Genomic DNA, 18,929 nt, shown 5'->3' with positions numbered 1-18,929 from the left:
ATACTGCATTTACTTGAAAACTACATCAAAATCAGTTTTAGGAAAGCATTTCAAAATTGTACATAAAACAAATAATTACAAAAACATTTTTCTTTATTGTTCATATATCCAGACATTAAAAGTTGGAAATTAAATATATATATGTGTGTGTGTATATATATATATATATAATTCCTTACAATATATTTCTCACAATAACATTAAAAATTCTTCAAATTTTAAATAAAAGCTTTATATAAAGATTAATTCTCCTACCTGAAAATTCATCCTCATAATGTATATAATTTAGTGATTTTTAGTATATTCGCAGAATAGTGTAGATATTACTATTATCTAATTCTGGAATGTTTCATCATCCCCAATTAGCAGTCTAGGGTTCTAATTTTTTTTTAATTTGAATTTGAATTTTTGTTTTTATTTTTGAGAGAGAGAGAGAATTTTAAGCAGACTCCGTACAGAGCTTGATCCGGGGCTCATTTCCAAGACCCTGAGATCATGACCTGAGCCAAAATCAAGAGTCAGATGCTCAATCAACTAAGCCACCCAAGCACTCCTGTAATATTTTTTTAAACCAAAAACAAACTACACATACAGATGGTTCCCGACTTAACAATGGTTCAACTTTTGACTTTTTGACTTTATGATGGTGTGAAAGCAATACGCATTCAATTAGAAATAGTACTTAAAATTTTAATTTTGATCTTTTCCTGGGCTGGTGATAAGGCAGTGAAATACTCTTCCAGATGCTGGGCAGCAGCGGGCAAGCTGCACTCTGTTAGCCACTTGATCATGAGGGTAAAGCAACCAATACACTTACAACCTTTCCATACCCATACAACCATTCCATTTCTTACTTACTTTCAGTACAGTATTAAAAAGGTTACATAAGATATTCAACAGTTTATTATAAAATAAGCTTTGTGTTAGATGATTTTGTCCAATTGTAGGTTAACCTAAGTGTTCTTGTTACCAAAACCCAAGTTCGGCTGCCTCTCGCTGGAAAGGCCAATACTCAAGAGATGAGTTTTGATTGGGAAAGAATATGAGTTTTATTCAGGAAGCTGAGACTTTATCTGGGGAGAAGTTGGGCTCTTGTCCAAAGGCCAACTCTCAGGTTTCTGCCTGGCCCAGAGATTTTTAAAGGTGTTCAATCGGTTAAGGGAGTGTAGTGATCTGTGACATTTCTTCACTTCCTGCAGACTTAACACCAGCTACAGCATCATCTCGGTGCTCAGAGGTTGTGCAAGAAAGTCTGGTTCCTTGGTACCCAGAAGTTGTACAAGAGTACTCTGTTCTTTCTACAAAAGAGGGCAAGGTCTACAGATGTACAAAGGGAAGCCAGTAAAGTCATTTGTGCGATCTTAAAAAAGAAAAACATTTTGCTAAAAGATTATTGAGTTAATCTGTTTCAATACGAAACAGACTTGCTGGCCTCTGTGGCCTGGCAACATTCTGGTCCTTTATTCCCCAAGGCCAGTAGTCTGCAAATCTCAAAGAAAGTAAATTCAGTCTGTTACAGATCAAGGACATTAATGCAACAAGCAAGGACTGTGTTAACATGAAGCAAGTTAACCCCTGAGACCAGCGAGGTTGCTGTAATATTCTGGGTACATTTAAGGTAGGCCATGCTAAGCTATGGTGTTTGATCGGTTAGGTACAGTAAATACATTATAAAATTGGGTCATTTTCAATTTATGATGAATTACTGGAAATAATCTTATCATAATTTGCAGAAGATCTATACTTTGTTCTGAAAACAGAACTAATACAAAAACTTAGGTAATCTTGATTTCCTAACAGAAAGCAATTCATGGGAGTAGCAATTTTCCCTCAGATATGTCTCTTCACCAACTGTACCAGCAGTTTTGACTTCGCTTAGAAGACTTCCAAGAGGTAATACTACAAATTTTTTTTCTGAATGTTTTATACTATTTGGACTTGCAATGTCCATCTCCTTAAATATCTTCCTTCTATGTGTACAATAAATGTGGTAATTTAATGCATTAATGTCCCTGACTCTTTACCCTTTCTGTGTCTAAGGATTTTGTCATGTAACTTTGTAGTGTCCTCCCACTCAGCTCTTGAATTGCCATGTTGTTTGCTTTGAACAGAAAGATTTTAGCATATGCAATATAAGCAGAGGCATGAAATGAGCTTGGACTTTAGAGATATTTTCTTTTGTTATCTGCCATTCCCATAAACAAACAAACAAGCAAGCAAACAAACAAAAACATAAGTCTGCCCTAACCTACTGTTCCTCGGAGGAAGATGAATCATATTGATCAGAACCAATCCACAGACTCATGAGTCAGCCAGCTGACCTACAAGTGTATGAGCAAATCCAGCCAAGGTCATCCTAGATTGTCCAGCAGCCTATTGATACCACCTATGAAAGAGCCCAGCCAAGATAAGTAGTCTTCTAACCTGATCAATTCAGGAATATGAGCAATGCATGCTTGTTGCTGTATATGCTCTATTGAGATTCTGTACTTGCTTCTTATGGAGCTTCTTATGGTGACAGCAGGTAACTGAAACAGTGAATAACTAATGAGAAATAAAAATAATATGATATCACTTTAGAAATTCAATAATTTCCCAAGCTATGGAAACTTTATATGGATAGAATTTTCTTAAATCATCATAATCAAAATCCTTTCTTGCTATATCCACAGCAGTATGATTCTGCTGTCAGCACAGATGGAGTGAGCTGCTTAGAGAAGGGGATTAAGGAATTCCCTTAGTAGTTGGCTTAAGAGAAGGACAAATCTTCTCCCTTCAACCAGCAAAATAGCATCGAGTGGGGATATTTTCTTTTGGAGCTGAAAGACAAAATACACAGAAAATAACCACCCTAGAATCAAAGAAGAGTTGAAATAAATGAATACTGGCATGGTTGTTATTTATAAAGATAAAAACATGTAGACTACTTTGGATAGTTTCAATGCATTTGACTATACTTCTGGGTGCTCCAATTTCAGCCACATGGGATGAAACATAATACCCACAATGTTAACAATTGTCAAGCCTTAGGTTCTGAGGAATCAGAGTATGGAAGTATCTTAGGCAACCAGAAGCAGAAAAATTAAGGGGTCAATTTGACTCTAAATTTCTTAGAGTATAAGCCTCAAGCTGAGGACACAATACCAGTCAAGAAGTACAAAACACTTGCAAGAATGAAAGTAGGAAGCTGAGATAGGAGTTCTGAGCAGTGGAGACCTGGAACCAATGAACAAGACTATCTGGAGTGAAGCAAGATCTCTTGGGCTATTGGCACAAAGGAGAGACTGAAAACTTCATGGCTTTCTTTCATAAAACTCTAAGTGTTTGGTATATGCTGGTCTAAAATCGCAATTATGCCAAAGTATTTCTTCAAATGACATAATTCAGTTGCAGCAATTTTCACCCATGCATATAAATATGAGCATTTGGAAGGCCTTGATCTTCACAGTTCTGGATGGTCTAATACATATTAGAACTATCCTGGCCACTGTCCACGGAAGTGGACATATGTTTATAGAGGGTCTGAGATCCTAAATGAAACAATCTCCATAGCGACAGTAAGAAAAAAATGGGAAATTAATATTATAATTCAGCTACAATATAGGTTAATTTTTTAAGAGTCAGTTGGGGAACAAATTTTTATTGTTGCACTGTTTCAGAATCAAAAAATATGCTGGAAGGAAAATTAATATTTTGCAATGCAGCCTATTTGTAAGTTGGACTGTAAATATATAGCTCTGTCCACTAATGTTTTCTACCTTACTGACTACATGGTGTTGTATCCTGGCTGTGTTTTCTGTCCTCTGGGAGGACAGTACAGTAATTTCTAAGGCCACTTAAGGACCATAAATGAAAGTCATTCAGTTATGATATTGATTCACTCATTAGTTCATTAATGCTATGAATATTGCCTGAGTATATACTATGTGCCTACTATCATAAATTACATGATGTCATTATTCTAGAACTAAGAATATCATCCTATGAAAGGTATATGTAGTGGAAAGATTAATAATGGCAACATATATATAATTTAAGAAAGGATAAGTACTACAAAGAAAAACACACTGAAAGTGAGTAGGTATGGGAAAATACAGTTTTATGCATAATGATCCAGGAAAGCCTCTCAGAGGAATTAATATTTTGACATAAATTTGCAGAAAGTAGGATAATGATGGAATTGATCCTAGAAAAATAGTATACTAGTCAGAAGAAACAGTAAACCCAAATACCCTAGTAGGAACACATGTGGTTTGTCTGAGGAACACTTAAAAAGCCAGAAAGTCATTCAGGGCCCAATATCCTCCCTCAATTTTTGAAGTACAATATTCTCCTCTAAAAGAAAGGACAAGTCAAAGGAAAGATTCAGACATTAAAGTATATATCCAATTTAGAATTACTTGTCTTTAAAAAAATTATTTCTATTTTGTCCTATAATAATGCAACTATCTTAACAAGCAGTTCAATATTCAGGTCCCATTTTTCATTAAAATGATTATAATGCCAATCCTATTTCAGACATTTGGCCACTCCAATGTTTGGGAAAGCGCAATCTCAAATGCCACGCTCACCCACAACAACGAATTACTCCATAAATATAAATGTTGGATTTTTGAGCAGTGATTAACTCATAGTATTGTTCTGTATGCTTTGATTACATATACTAACATATAGCCCTATAAAAGTGATGTCTATTTTCCTCATATAACCAATTCCAAATTCCTCCTAATTAAAGACAAAACTTAACAAAATGGCAGTTAAAGCAACAATTAATCCATCTCCAAAATAAAAGTAAATAGATTACTTAACAAAGAGAACAATAGATTAAAACTGAATGACAGTTCAGAGTTAACATATTTTGCTACTAGAAATATACTCCTACAAAAGGTATGAAACATGTCTTCTTTCCTAACTCTTTATTCTTCCAACCCCACCAAAATAGACAGTACCACACACTCACCTGCCCTCTGGTTCAAAGAACCAGAGACTCTACCAATCAAAAGCCTGTGCATTAGTCTTCCCAGCTCTATGGCTAATGTGCTATGCAAAACATCCATTCATATCCTCTTATCAGTTTGAACTCAATGATTCTCATGAGACCACACACACACACACACACACACACACACACGCACAGGGCTTACATTGTATCTTAGGAGACATTATCTCAACAATGAAAGTACTATAGGTAGAGGAAAAGATAAAAGGGACTGTGATAGTTTTTCATATTAACCAAAAGTTCAAACTGCCAGAAAACTAGGCTATGGTTTTTGTTTATTATTATTCTTTGTGTTCTTTTCTTGTTTTCCACTGCATCTCAAACAAACAAAAAAAGCTACACTGGTTATTTGGCTATTAGACCATGTATACTGGACTAAGAAGTATTTGGGAAGAGAAATAGATATATGTGAAAGATTATTATGAGTATCATCAAGGTTAGTCGTCTTATATGCTGGTAAATGGCTGGTAAGGTGATCTCTTTTTACTAGTAATGGATAGAGAGAAACAAATACATGTGCCTGAGGAAAAGGAAAAAGGTGAGATGTATTACCCTGCAGATGGGCATAACTCTGGATAGAACCTGAGGAATATTAGACTTGAACCACACATTTAGATGTTAAAAGACCATTCAATTTCTAATACTTATGGGCGGAGCATCTTAAAAATAGTCTGAGGAGGATAGAGTGGTGGGTGAGAGATGAGACAGAATGCAGGAGACCAAAAATAGTAGAAGTAACATTTACATTGTAGACAGCAAGATATGGGACTGACACTGTGGGCAATCTGAAGAGAGGGTGGAGGAAAACCTGAGAACAATTGAAAAACCTTTCTTTGAACACACACAAAAAAAGATTAAAACCAATCAAAAGTAAACTATGTATAGAGGATGAACAAAATAAGTCTAAACTGGAAATAATTCCAGTCTAAACTGGAAAATAAGTCTAAACTACAAGAATTATTGGTCAATTAGAACAAAAGCAAAATTATAATCAAGAAGAAAAGCTTTTTCCACCCAAAGAAAAGAAAATGTGGATGAGTCACGCTAATTCTAATTTTGATTAAATACGGTGGACTAAACATATGTTTCTGCTTCTATTCACAAAGAGCCACTCATATTATAGGTAATTTGGGAAAGGGAAACAACACAAGAGGAAGTGAAACCTCCAACGTTCTGAAGGTCGGAAAAAGACAACCACCTGATGTTCTGGGGATACCTGGAAATCAAAAAGCAGAATGGATTGAATAACTGGAGAACGATCTGAGGAAACCAAAATACTAGTTGTGAGAGTCCTCCCAGTCAAGCCCAGAAAAGCAAAACATTGAAAATGGCAGCACATACTAGATTCTTTAATTTTCTCCAATTTCGAATGGATCATATATTGCCCATTTATTTGTTTTAAATGAAAATTTCTTACCATGAATTAAATCAAAACGTCCTGGGCTTTGAAACTTGAAAACTCTTTTGGGGGAGCTCTGCAAGTGCATGTGCATATTTAAATTCCTCAGGTGGTACTGAAGGACATTCGTGGTTATAGTTCATTACCTTCATGAGCAATTGGAGTTGCTTACCACCAGCTCCTGTCTTGAAGTAAGCTAATTAATCACTTGAGTAGTATGTGAGTTTAGGTGAGGTCACGAGTTACATATTTTTATTTACTGTGGGGAATAAGCTTAGGAATTCCCTGAGCTTGCACCGATGGGTTAACAAGGCGTAAAGAAATAAAAAGCCACAAGATGAATGCATCCAAGATTAGGCAAACAATATTAGGTAAAAATAATGATCTGTATATTCAAAAATATACAAATAATGAAATGTACTTTGACATCTATCAAAAAAGAAATTAAAGAGAAACTCAGTTGAAAAATCTATATTTTAAAAGTTTTAAAAAATAACCTTCCATATTAACAAATTTTTATAAAACATATAGTTTCATAATACAAATATAAATATTCATAGGATTTAAATTACTAACAGGTTTAGTTTTCCTTATATATGCAAAAAAATGGAAAGAGTTTAAATTCTCTTTCCCTGCCCACCCCAAAACACACACACACACACACACACACACACACACACACACACAACATAGCAACAAGAAAAAACAAAGACAGATACAAGGTGAGTAATCCATTTTGAACCATAAAGGCGATGCTGGCCATTAAATTACACAATCGGAGTCATGGCTAAGATATAAAAGTGCAATGCATTATTATCTTCTGTTCATTATCAGTCAGAGTTAAAGAACCCCAAAATGAACAGAACTTCAAACTGTATTTAGACATTAGGAATCCCTTACCTTCTAACTATTGTTTACAGGATTCAAATAAGGAAAAGTCTTTGCAGTGGTGTTACTGACACATATGTCATAGTTGGGTGGAAAATTCTAAAATAGCCAATCCTCATTTTGCTTTAGAATTGAAAACTAATAAAAACAGGTCCACATATGATAAATTCAAAGAACTAATCTCCAGAATTTATTGAGATCAAATCATGTGAACCCCCACCCTGGTTTTTCCAATTCCCTAGAGAATCCCCCTACCACTGGCTTTGTACCTGAGTTTTAAAATTCAAGATTTGAATTTAATTCACTGAGCTTAAAAACAAAAGCTGTTATAATCTTTGCTTTGGAGATTTTAAAGAATTTGAGTTTTGTGGGAAGATTCTTCAACATTCAAGATTTGAAAAGTGTGAGAATTGCCACCTTTATTAGTGGGACCCTTTTCCCAGTGTTGGCTTAGGACAATGTTTCTCTTTCTTGAGTATGGATCAGAATCATTTGGAAAGCTGGCTGAAACCTAGATTGCTGGCTCAGATCCTGTGAATTTCTAATTCAGGAGATCTGGGGTGGGCCCATAAATTTGCATTTGTAACAAGTTTCAAGGGCTGCTTATACACTTGATACACAGAACAAACTTTGAGAATCACTGGTTTAGGGTATGTATCCTTTAATTTATCAGCTCAAATTACAGACACAAGAAAAATAATTTGGGCTGATTTGATCTATATTTCCATCTCCAAAGAGACATATAGGTCCACATACTCTTATATTATAGAATAACAAATTTTACTTCTACTAGCAAGTATATGTTATGGTACATATGTGCTTCTTGCAGGAAATGAAGTAAACCTGTTAATATTATCAGTGCTATTATACTCCAAAATAAGGCAATATTTTAGATTAGTAAATTGCTAGTTTTTAATTTTCTGTGTACTTTTAACTTCAAATGAAAATCTTACCTAAGATGGTCTCCTGGGACTTTCCATTGACATCTTTTAAAGTGACTCATTGGCTGAAAAAAAATGCAGAGGTTAATCATTTTGATTAATTTCTAATTAGATCTACCTGTATTCCAGAGGAAATGATCAATGCTACCATTTGAAGAGGGCAGGCTAAGATCCAGCAACACTTCTAGAACACTTGCAGTTAATTTCTGATGGTTCAGTTTATAGACCTCACTGAAAAATGGTAAAACTCTCTTATTCCATCACAACTCATTAGAAAGTTTTTTTAATAGAGAAAGCAAATATTTAATACTTTACCATTGTATCTTATTTTTTACTTTTTTGAAAATAGTGTTTAAAATCACTCAAGTTTGTAATTACTGTGAAAATTATTACTGAATACAGTGAAAGATAATCTCAACCATATGTACCAAATTTTTGAAAAAATCAAGAATTTCACTTGCAGATTAAATTTTAACAAATTTGGGATACTGAAAGTAGAGCTGGAATGGTTTTGAAATCTGAAATTGATTTACTTTCAAACAACTTTCAGTCTGATTCTCTTAGGCAATTTACAACAATTTAGGGATGTGGTTATACCAAGTATTACTGCAGAGACTGAGGGAAATGCCAGAAAACAATTGAATTCCATTTTGGGGGGAAGGGGAGTATTTTTTACTAAGAAAAATAAAATCAACTTAGGACAATATTGTATTTCCCCAGTGCTTCAACATGGAGAATGAGATCCCATGAATAAAATCTTGTCAATCATTCCAGTTAAATATTATAGTTTTGATTATTTTGATTTTTAAAAAATATAACATATAAATATATGAAACATACCATAGGATACATGGTGTTTTCTAGTTTTACATAGAATTCCAAATTTAAAAAAATGAGAATAAAAATAGTTTTGTAAAATTTTACAATGTGCCCCAGTAAATGTAAACAAACTCAGAATTAAATATGGCTTCCATAACCAGGTAATAAACTAAGCATGATGATATTATTGTTACATATTTCTACAGGAAGGAACACTGAAGATATGGCTAGCAGAAATTAATTCTAAAACCTCCAAATATTAAACCCATACCAAAAAGCCTCATTTGTATCTGTATTTCCTATAAATTTACAACTCTACTCTTCCATCATTTCCTTTAGTCTGGCTATTGATAACTTTAATTTTATCAAAGAGTTAAAATTTCAGTTCTTGTTAACAATGGATTTAAATCCTCATCCACAAAATACTACAAAATTCTTCCAAAAATCTCAAATATAGAAAAATTGTCTACCTTTACACAATGACCCTTCTGCCATGTTGACTAAAACAGTTTCTCCACACACTTGACAAATCTGGAATTTATGTGTCTTCTATGCTTAACACAGTTTCCCAGTAGAAAAATGTAGTGGTACATTTAAGTGAATTTATTATATGTTAAATTCCCCTTCCAAGGTTTCTGAGCCAGCTGATGGGTCTTGTGAAATGTACTGATCAGATATGCCTTGAATCAAAATCACGATCCTCTTGTCAGATGCAATATAACTTTTTCATATACTTTGAATTACTGTGATTGAGACTTTTCTGTTTTGACGAATCCGTTTGTGCCTTTCTCAAGGAGTAGTTGGTGTCTTTTTAATTGATACTATCTTACAAACTAGAGGTCAGGGCCTCACCTTCTACCCACTGATCATAATTGTCTTTCCATCCATCAACATGTATCCTCAAGAGAAAATGCATAATTCAAGTTACTGTGACTACACATACTAATTGTGGTCTCATAAAAATCTATCCCTTTTAATGTTATTCCCATGTGATAGCTATGATTTGAAACTTCTGTTTGAAAACAGTGTTGATGGTTCTGTGATGGACCCAGTTTCTTTAGTGTTTAAAACATTCAAAAAGAGTTTTTGTATAACTTCTGAGTAGAATAAACTCAATTATGTTAATATCACAGGAGCCAAGAGAGAAAATAGAAAGGTAAGGTGCATATGACAAAACCAATTAGACTATTGATCCCAATCACAAGAATCCATCAGCCTGTACATTTCTAATGGTTTACAAAACATACCGCAAAAAGATTTACTGAGTCCATATTTTTCTATATTATTTATTCTTTAAACCATTTTTACTATGTTCTACTTATTCCGTCTTAAGAAATAAATGTTTCAAAATGTCCATCCTATTTCTTAATAATATCATATATGTTGAATCAATGGTCTATATCTCAAGATCAGCCAAAATGACAAATTAATTGGCCATATATATGGTTTCAGTTTTATCTTCACTTTATTTTGCATGGGTGTACATCTTTCTTCAATTACACTTTCACCTTTATTACTCATGTTTGACTTAAAGTGCCTTGTCAACCATTTGAACTCTCATTCAAAGACTGAAAGTCTTGCACACTTTCTGAAACTCTTTTTTGAAAAGTCAGGCAGAAGCATTTGGCATCATTAAGTCATTCCACTAGAAAAGCTTTCTAATTTGTGTACTTTTATTAAATTGTTCTAGGGTGGACAAGATGTTCCTGCACTCCCAACACATGAACCGACATGAAGAAAGTCATAACTACATATATTGTATCAGACATCCAAGTTCAGTTCATTTCCAATGACTAATATCTTAATAGATCAATAAAATTAACAAATTTCTTACTTACAAAAGTCCAAAACATTGTGGTATGTAAGGAAAACTCTACACGGCTTTTCTCATGCTTTCTGAGCTATTCCATTGGCAAATGCTATTGGTGTGTGTTTAACACCAGTAACAATTTCATAAGGCTACTGCTAAAGCTCTTATATAATCAGAAGTACCATGGAGACTGATGTTGCTTTAGTTTTCACTGGATTCTGCAAGGTGGCATTATATTGAGCATATGCTGCTAACTTAGCAACTAGGCCTATTTCCGAGGAAGTCTTTCTTTCTTTGATGGATGCTTACCTGTTATCTGAAGTCTGGCCAAAACTCTTGGAGTTTGATGAATATATTCTTGAACATGAAACACTGCAAGAATACTTTGTTTTAGAAGAAAAACATTCTGTACACCAGCTATTCTACACAGTGTGCTAGTAGCTTACCAGATCTATCATCTGGATATGTATAGGTTGTCAGTTAATGTTTTATAATTGTGATTAAAAGGTAAAGAAGCAACTTCTTCGTCTTTCTCATCAGAGCTTGAGCTGCTACTTGAATCCTCCCACAGCTACCACATAACTTTCAAAAATCCTAGGAAAATCTCTTCCTTACAGATCCTTTCAGTCACTTTCCAAAAGGCTACAGGGGAGATGGTTGCTTTGGGTAAACTTAGATAACTCTTAACATCTCTTCTGACTCTAATCCTTTATGTTTTCTGATAGCGTCTCAAGAGTAGAGATTGTCCATGCCAGGGCCACTGACCCCTCTCCCCATTCAGGGGGCAGACTCTTCTCCTCAAGACTGTATGACTTCAGCAGAGTTCTGCTGGACCCCTCTACCTTCTTTGATTGTTTCAAGACAATGAATCATATAAATATTTTTATATTAGAAAGTCATTTATTAGTTATCTATTGATACATTTAACCCCAAAACTTAGCTTAAGCCAACATTTATTATCTCACACAGTTTCTACAGGTCAGGAATTTGGAAGAAGCTTAGCTACGTGTCTCTGAGGTGAGTCTCAAATAAGGCTGTGAACAAGCTGTCTACTAGGGCTATAGTTACCAAAAGACTTATGTGAGGATGAGGGATTTACTTCCAAACTCACTCACTTGACTGCTGGCAGTAGGTCTCCACTGGCTTTGGACAGTAGTCTCAGACCAGTTGCCACATGGACTTCTCTGTAGAGTTTTTTATCTCATGGTGGAAATGAATCAAGAGGAAAAGGCATGAGAAAAGGCATGGCCAGGATGGAAACTGTAGTGTCTTTTATGACAGAATCTCAGAAGTGACACACAATCAATTCTGCTGAGTTCTATTTACCACTCAAACTTAGCCTAATGAAACGTGGAAACAAATCACATAAGGACATTAATATAAGATGTGGATAGCATTGGGACCCATCTTGGAGGCTGGCCATTATATCATTTAAGCATAAGTTTAAGATGTTAATATTCCCAGTTTTTAAATATAATTCTTCAACCATTCTAGGAAAAAGAAATTTTAAGAGCATTATAAGCAAAAAATAAGAACCAATAATTGATTGAATTAGATGAAGAAAAATAGGAAATTTTAAACCTAGAAGATACAGAGATTTTGCATCTATGTTTAGAACTGTGATGATATAAAAACATCAAGAAAGCTGATTTGGACAGACATAAATGAATTCTGTTCTGACAATGGTGTCAGGTAACAATAGCTACTCAGGTAATATATATTTGTATTTGGAGATTTAACACTGTGTCCTTCAGACACAAAAATGAAACTTTGGGTATTTTTATAGTATGGACTCTAAAGTGGGTGGAATATAATCTATAAACAGAGGTGGGAACCAAATAATTAAGAAACAGAAGGAAAATTATTGGAAGAAAAGAAAAGGCCAAAAAAAGGAAAAAAAAAAAAGACAACACCTCTCATGGATGAAATGGAAAAAGGCAAATCACTACATTTTGGTTCATGGTGTCATGAGAAGAAAGGAAGTTCCAAGAACCAGTTTATAAACATCAAGGACAGACTCACATCCCCAAATAAGAAAACTGATCCCTTGTCAAGCTAAGATGTCATGAACTGAGTGCTACTTACCTCTGGCATCCAGGGTTCCCACAATATTATTAACTGAGATTAATATTTATGAAGCTTTCATTCCCAGTTTGAAAAGAAAATAATTTCTCCAAACTTTAGAGCAGTAAACAGCAAATGTAATCATAAAGCAGATCGCGTAGCATTCACCTTCTGTCAGCACGTCACTGCCTTCAGCTGTAAAACTGATTGACGCGATTCCAAATGGAAAAAGGTATGGGAGTCTGAATATAAAAGGAAAACATTTGACTGTGGATTCAAAATATATGAGATGAGAAAATATCTGAATATATATACTTCTGTTTAACATTTATTGAAACAAGCTAAGATATTAATAACATTTTGATTTAAATGTCAAGTGTCTTTTTATGCTATGTTACAAAGGGCTGCTATTTATTTTATCTTTTTCTTACCCAAAGTCAACTTGAAGAGGCAGGTGTGAAATTGTCTCTCTTGGCCATTGCAGGATTACTTGTGGAATGTCTTAAAACAGCCCTTTCCCTCTAACTCCCAGACCCTCTGGAGACTTATAACTGGGAGCGCGGAGTGAGGAGTTGCCCTGTAGGAAAGTGACAAGCTGTGTGAGCAATCCACTAGTCCCGGACAAAGGAGGGGACAACTGAGCATTTAAGCCATTCAATATCAAGACATCAAGATATCTCAGAAATATCAGAGTTCCTGAACCTAAATACAGAGTAACTAGTAAATTATATGGCTGGTTTCAAACCCAGGTATACCTGATTCCAAAGTGCATGCTTTTGGCCCCCACCTGACAAAGGATAAACATTTAAATAATCACTGCTAAGGGTGTCTGTGTGGCTCAGTGGGTTCAGCATCTGACTCTTGGTTTCAGCTCAGGTCTTGCTCTCAAAATTTGTGAGATCAAGCCCCCAGTCAGGCTCTGTGCTGATAGCATGGAGCCTGCTTGGGATTCTCTCTCTCCTTCTCTCTCTCTCTCTCTCTCCTCTCCCTTCCCTCTTACCCACCTTGCATGCTTTCACTCTCCCTTTCAAAATAAATAAATAAACTTAAATAAATAAATAAATAAATAAATATTTACTGCTAACATGGTTAAAATTAAAAAGTGAAAACTGGAAAAACACAAAATTATTAATGACAAAAATAATAGTTACTGCTATCATTGCTTTAATAACAGTAAATATACATTAAGTACCAGTATATGACCAGGGCTCTTCCATAAATGATCTCATCCTATAGTCAAACATTCATATAAGGCTAGAATAACCTCATTAGGGTAATAATAATCCTTATTAGAATAATAGTAATAGTTACTTATAATTAATTATCCTTATCATCCCAGAATTACAGATGAGCAAAGTGAGGTACAGAATGTTGAAATAATGGACCCACAGTCACATAACTAGTAAACAGAGGAGCTAAAATTCAAAACCATGCCTGTATGACTGCAGTTCCTACATATTTGAGCCCTAATCTGTAGAATTCTACTGCCTGCCACCACTTGAACCCAACTGTTTTCTTTCTCAACGAGGTTCTTATATTTTTTTAGTTTCTCTGTATGTGTACTCAAATAATTGTATTCATATTAAAATATTCAAAAGTAGTATTCATAATGTACTTAACATTTTGTGCTGCTTTTTTCTTCTAGCCTTCTCTCATAAGCTTTTCCTATATTCTCCTTCAATTGCCATAATTATATTTTATTTTATTCATGCATAACATTCTATACAGTAATGTTCTAAGACTGAAAAGGCCATTCTTCTATGATTTGACATTTCATTTAGCTCGCATTCAATTTTTGCCTGACATAAACAATTCCACAATAAATTTATACATGTAACTTTTTTTAGTTATCAAATTATTTTCCATGCTAAATTTTCAGGAGAGATTCTTAAGTTAAAGTATATAATCGTTTGTGCGACTTCTTATACATAACAAAATGCTTTCTTGAAACCTCACTGCAGCATTCTCCAACACTAACATCAAAGAAAAATATGAATAAAACAACTATTAAGAGAAGTAGTTTTGTTTTTATTCATGACTATATATATCCCGATGTTGCTGGAATGGGCCCTGAAATGCATATGGTTTGAGAGCGTGCATCCAGTAGAAATTATGGGTATATAGAGTTGCCATGTTTGCTCTGTACCCTGAGCCTGAGCAGCACATGTAACTAGCTTGCCAAGTCTTTCTTGTAATCAGAGGCCACTGAAGAGCACACCTAACTGACCCCGAAGTCAATGGGGAACACTCAACCTTGGGCTCATTAGCATCATGCCATAACCAATAGAGCTAATTTTCCAACTAATGCATCACAGCAGGTACTTAATAAGTTCTTGTTTACCATCTAAGGTCTTTTGCTCGATCCCATATGCCCACATTCTCTCCTGCTCCTCAGAGTCCCCAGTAACCTCAAACAACAAATCTTACAAACACATTTTCATTTTCTCTAAGAGCTTCACAAAGGCCCAACTCTCTTAAAGATATTTTCATTTTGGAAAGTACAATGCATGGATTTTATTTTGCCAACATTTTCTAAGCTAGTATTTTTATGATTTTATGACCTTTTACCCATGGCATTTTACCTCATCTCTCTTGAATTTCTGAATTTGAAACTGATTCTCAGTACTGCAAACTCGGACACCATTCTAATTAGTGAGTATATGCAATAAAATGTAAGTATTTCATATACTTTGACAACTTAGTTTTGGTATCAGTCTTACTTTGGTTATTTTCTTAGGTAACATCATTTTTCTCTTTCTTAGTTGAGTCACTGCAGCTTTGGGGGCACAAAGAACGTGCTCTCTTGATTAGACATTGACCTTCTCTGCAGAGTGCTGATAGAGTATTGGAAAGATATTGCTGTCAACCAGCTATTCAGAGAACAACCAGTGAGGAAAGAGCCTGAGCAGAACATGAAGAGACTATAAATGCTGTTGAGAAATCATGAAAAACTGCAGAAATAATTTAGGTATTTTTGCAGAAGGCTGAGTTCCTATATTGTGTGGGTAGATTCAGGGGCCAGGTACATTTTGTTTATTGCTGCTAACATGGGGACTCATTTGGGGTACAGACACAGCTGTAATATTAATGTAGATGTCAATATGTAGACAAAGTATATAAAAGATGTCGACTGATGACATTAAGTATACATCTGGTAGTAAGCTGAAATCTGATCTCTACTTCTACATTTGCATGGACTTGCTCATAATATGGGGACTACAATTGCTTCTTTCTCATTGAAAAATAAAATATTTTTCTTGTTTTTGACACATGTGAACTAAATATAAGCAGCATTTAATTATGGTGAATTGATATTTTTAATACTTACCTGAAAATATCTGATTTGAAATGGTCTTCAATGATATACTCAGACCAAACAATCTGTTTCCAGGACTATTTTATATTCAGTTCCTACAAGGAAGCAAGCAAGGTATCAATTTCAATGCAGAATCTTCTACACCACTGTGATCTTATTACATCACCTCTTGATTATCCACAGATTACACATGTTATAAATAAGTTATGACCATTAGTGGTTTAATCCTCTTACCTCTGAGTTCTGGTCTTAGGCACCAAAAAAAAAGGGGGGGGGGGTGGAGAAAAGAAGACAGGATAGAGAGAGAAACAGAAGAATGGACTAGGAGAAGAAATATTTATTTATTATAAATATTTTTATAATAGTTCATATGTGTTTTCACATGTTATTATATTGGCTGTAGTATAGTATTCATCTAAGAATTACTTGAAGTTCACACAGATTTGAACTCTAACATGAATATGTGGGTATTTATTATTACATCATGGTGTGAAATATATTGGTAAAGTCTCCAAACAACAACAAAAGACCCCTAACACATGGTAGTCTGAGAAGTTGATATGCCGGCTCTCAGTATATAACAGTTACATAGAAATGTAGAAAAATTTTGGTGATCAGATTATTTAGGCTTTTGCAATTCAAAGTATGTTCCATGGACCAACAGCATTACATTACCCAGGAGCTGGTTAGAAGTACAGAATTGCAGGCCCTGTCCCAAATTGACTGAATCAGGAAGAGCACTTTAATAAGATCTCCCAGATGATTCATATGCTTATTAAATCTTAAGAAGAATTTATCTGGGTGGATCTCCTTATTTCTAAGCTGAAGACACCAAAGGTCAGAGAGAGTAGATCAGTTGTGCAAGTAATGCCATTTAACAACACAGTGAAGGATCAAAATACAATCTATTCTCATGAAGCCAAACCCAGGTTCTTTCCGCTAAATTGCACTTGTCCTCTGAACTACTTTAACACACACACGGACATACACCCCTTCCTTTCTCCAAAGTTGTACCAATGAAACTGATTTATAACTGACCCCATTTTACAGAGAAATCAGAAGCCATCCGTGGCAAACAGATTTATATCTGTCCTTACCTCTCCTCCCTCTTTTAGGCAACATTAGACCTGGTGTCTCTCTTCTTACCCAATCCACTTCACCCATCTGTATTCAGAAGCCCATCCTCCCCAACTTCTCAGGAATTTATGCTCAGAAAGTCTTCTTCATACAGACTCCATAGCGCACTCACAACAACCTCCTTCCCATTTCAACTTCCTTCTTCTTGTAACAAACTATGTCTTCATTTCCTTTGGCAACTAAGCCTTTTGAAATACGTTTTTTCCATGTTCGTTACTTTCATGAGCAAGAAAACTACGTGTTCATATACCAAAGTCAAGCTTACCAAACAATAATTCAATTATATGTCATTGTTTCAAACACAGAATACTGCTATCTTGTGGATGCCAATTGATAGCACAGAATTTTCCAAAACGGGTGCCACAACACATTTGTTCTGGGAAAGGCCAATGTGTTCCTTTCAAAAAGGCCAACTACCTGCATGGTAGGTAGTAACTACCCCCAAACACCTCCACAAAATGCAACTCACTATAGCATCCATATAGACATTAACACTGACCTTAGCATGTTCTAGGATTTGTGCAGTACTGTGCTAAACCTTTTAAACTTTGTTTTCTCAGTATACCCCACACTTATTTAATCATTGTTAGTTTGCTGTTTTGTTTCACTTAGCTTTTTATTTCCAAGGGACACCTCATGAGACAATGTTCTGTGAAATATCAATTTTCTAAAACTGTATTACAAGTCTAGAGAATATTTTTCAAATCATATCTGTGTATAAAATGTTTGGCTTATTTGCTGCTACAATCTTTCTTATTAAATGTTGACATTGTCATGAATATATAGAAGATTTAAAAAACATTTTTTTTACATTTTTTATTTTTGAGAGACAGAGAGAGACAGAGCACAAGTGGGGGGGGGGAGAAAGAGACACAGAATCTGAAGCAGACTTCAGGCTCTGAGCTGTCAGCACAGAGCCCAAGGCGGGGCTCAAACCCATAAACTGTGAGATCATAACCTGAGTTGAAGTCGGCCTCTTAACTGACTGAGCCACCCAGGTGCCCCTAGAAGATTTTCATATAGCAAATCTAAGGGCTCATTTTAGTACATATGAAGTATCAGTAATCCAGATAGGTGTAAAATCTTGGTTTGCGAGCAGAATTCATTCCAGGAACATGCTTGTAATCCAAAGCACTAGTATATCAAAGCGAATTGCAAAAACCATTGGGTCATTCGTGATAATGTGACACTGGGCATCACATACTACTCATATTGCAAGACAGCACTCATTAATCAAGTTAAAATTTATTAGAAATATCTGCTCGTCTTGCGGAACACTTGCAGAACAAGTTACTCACAATCCAAGGTTTTTACTGTATTTTATTTAAATTCTTTACAAATAATGTAAAAATAGAATGCATGTTAATATCAGGTAATCTGTTTTATTTACAGCTTTGTGTAATTCATTTAAACTGTTATAAATGACTAACTTCAATTTATGAATTTTCTCACTGAGTGACACATGAGTGCATCTTTTTAAAAAACTAAAACTTAAACCAAGCTTTATATCTTTAATGTGATAGTGTCATTTTGACTTGCTTTTATACTCTCAGGTA

The 18,929-nt window shown here is 34.8% G+C and overlaps 1 long non-coding RNA gene across 6 annotated transcripts; it reads right to left on the bottom strand.

Annotated features, from left to right (window-relative positions):
• Positions 1-669: 669 nt before the first annotated feature.
• On the bottom strand, positions 670-17,483 carry LOC124520214 (uncharacterized). 6 transcript variants are annotated; one of them, XR_006964281.1, is made up of 10 exons: positions 17,334-17,483; positions 16,249-16,331; positions 13,352-13,497; positions 12,942-13,162; positions 11,972-12,056; positions 11,166-11,228; positions 8,240-8,292; positions 2,425-2,819; positions 2,249-2,321; positions 670-1,298 (listed from the first exon to the last, which is right to left on the bottom strand). It is a non-coding gene; the product is annotated as an uncharacterized LOC124520214 (long non-coding RNA). The 6 variants fall into 6 exon arrangements; XR_006964279.1 differs by having other exon boundaries at positions 2,249-2,819; XR_006964278.1 differs by lacking the exon at positions 2,249-2,321.
• Between the last annotated feature and the right edge of the window lie 1,446 nt (positions 17,484-18,929).

The sequence above is a fragment of the Lynx rufus genome, unplaced genomic scaffold (assembly GCF_022079265.1).
Source record: "Lynx rufus isolate CCGP_SWC_20201006 ecotype Redwood Valley unplaced genomic scaffold, mLynRuf1.p SCAF_3, whole genome shotgun sequence".
In the NCBI taxonomy this organism is placed as follows: Eukaryota; Metazoa; Chordata; class Mammalia; order Carnivora; family Felidae; genus Lynx; species Lynx rufus.
This window is presented reverse-complemented; position numbering and strand designations above follow the sequence as displayed.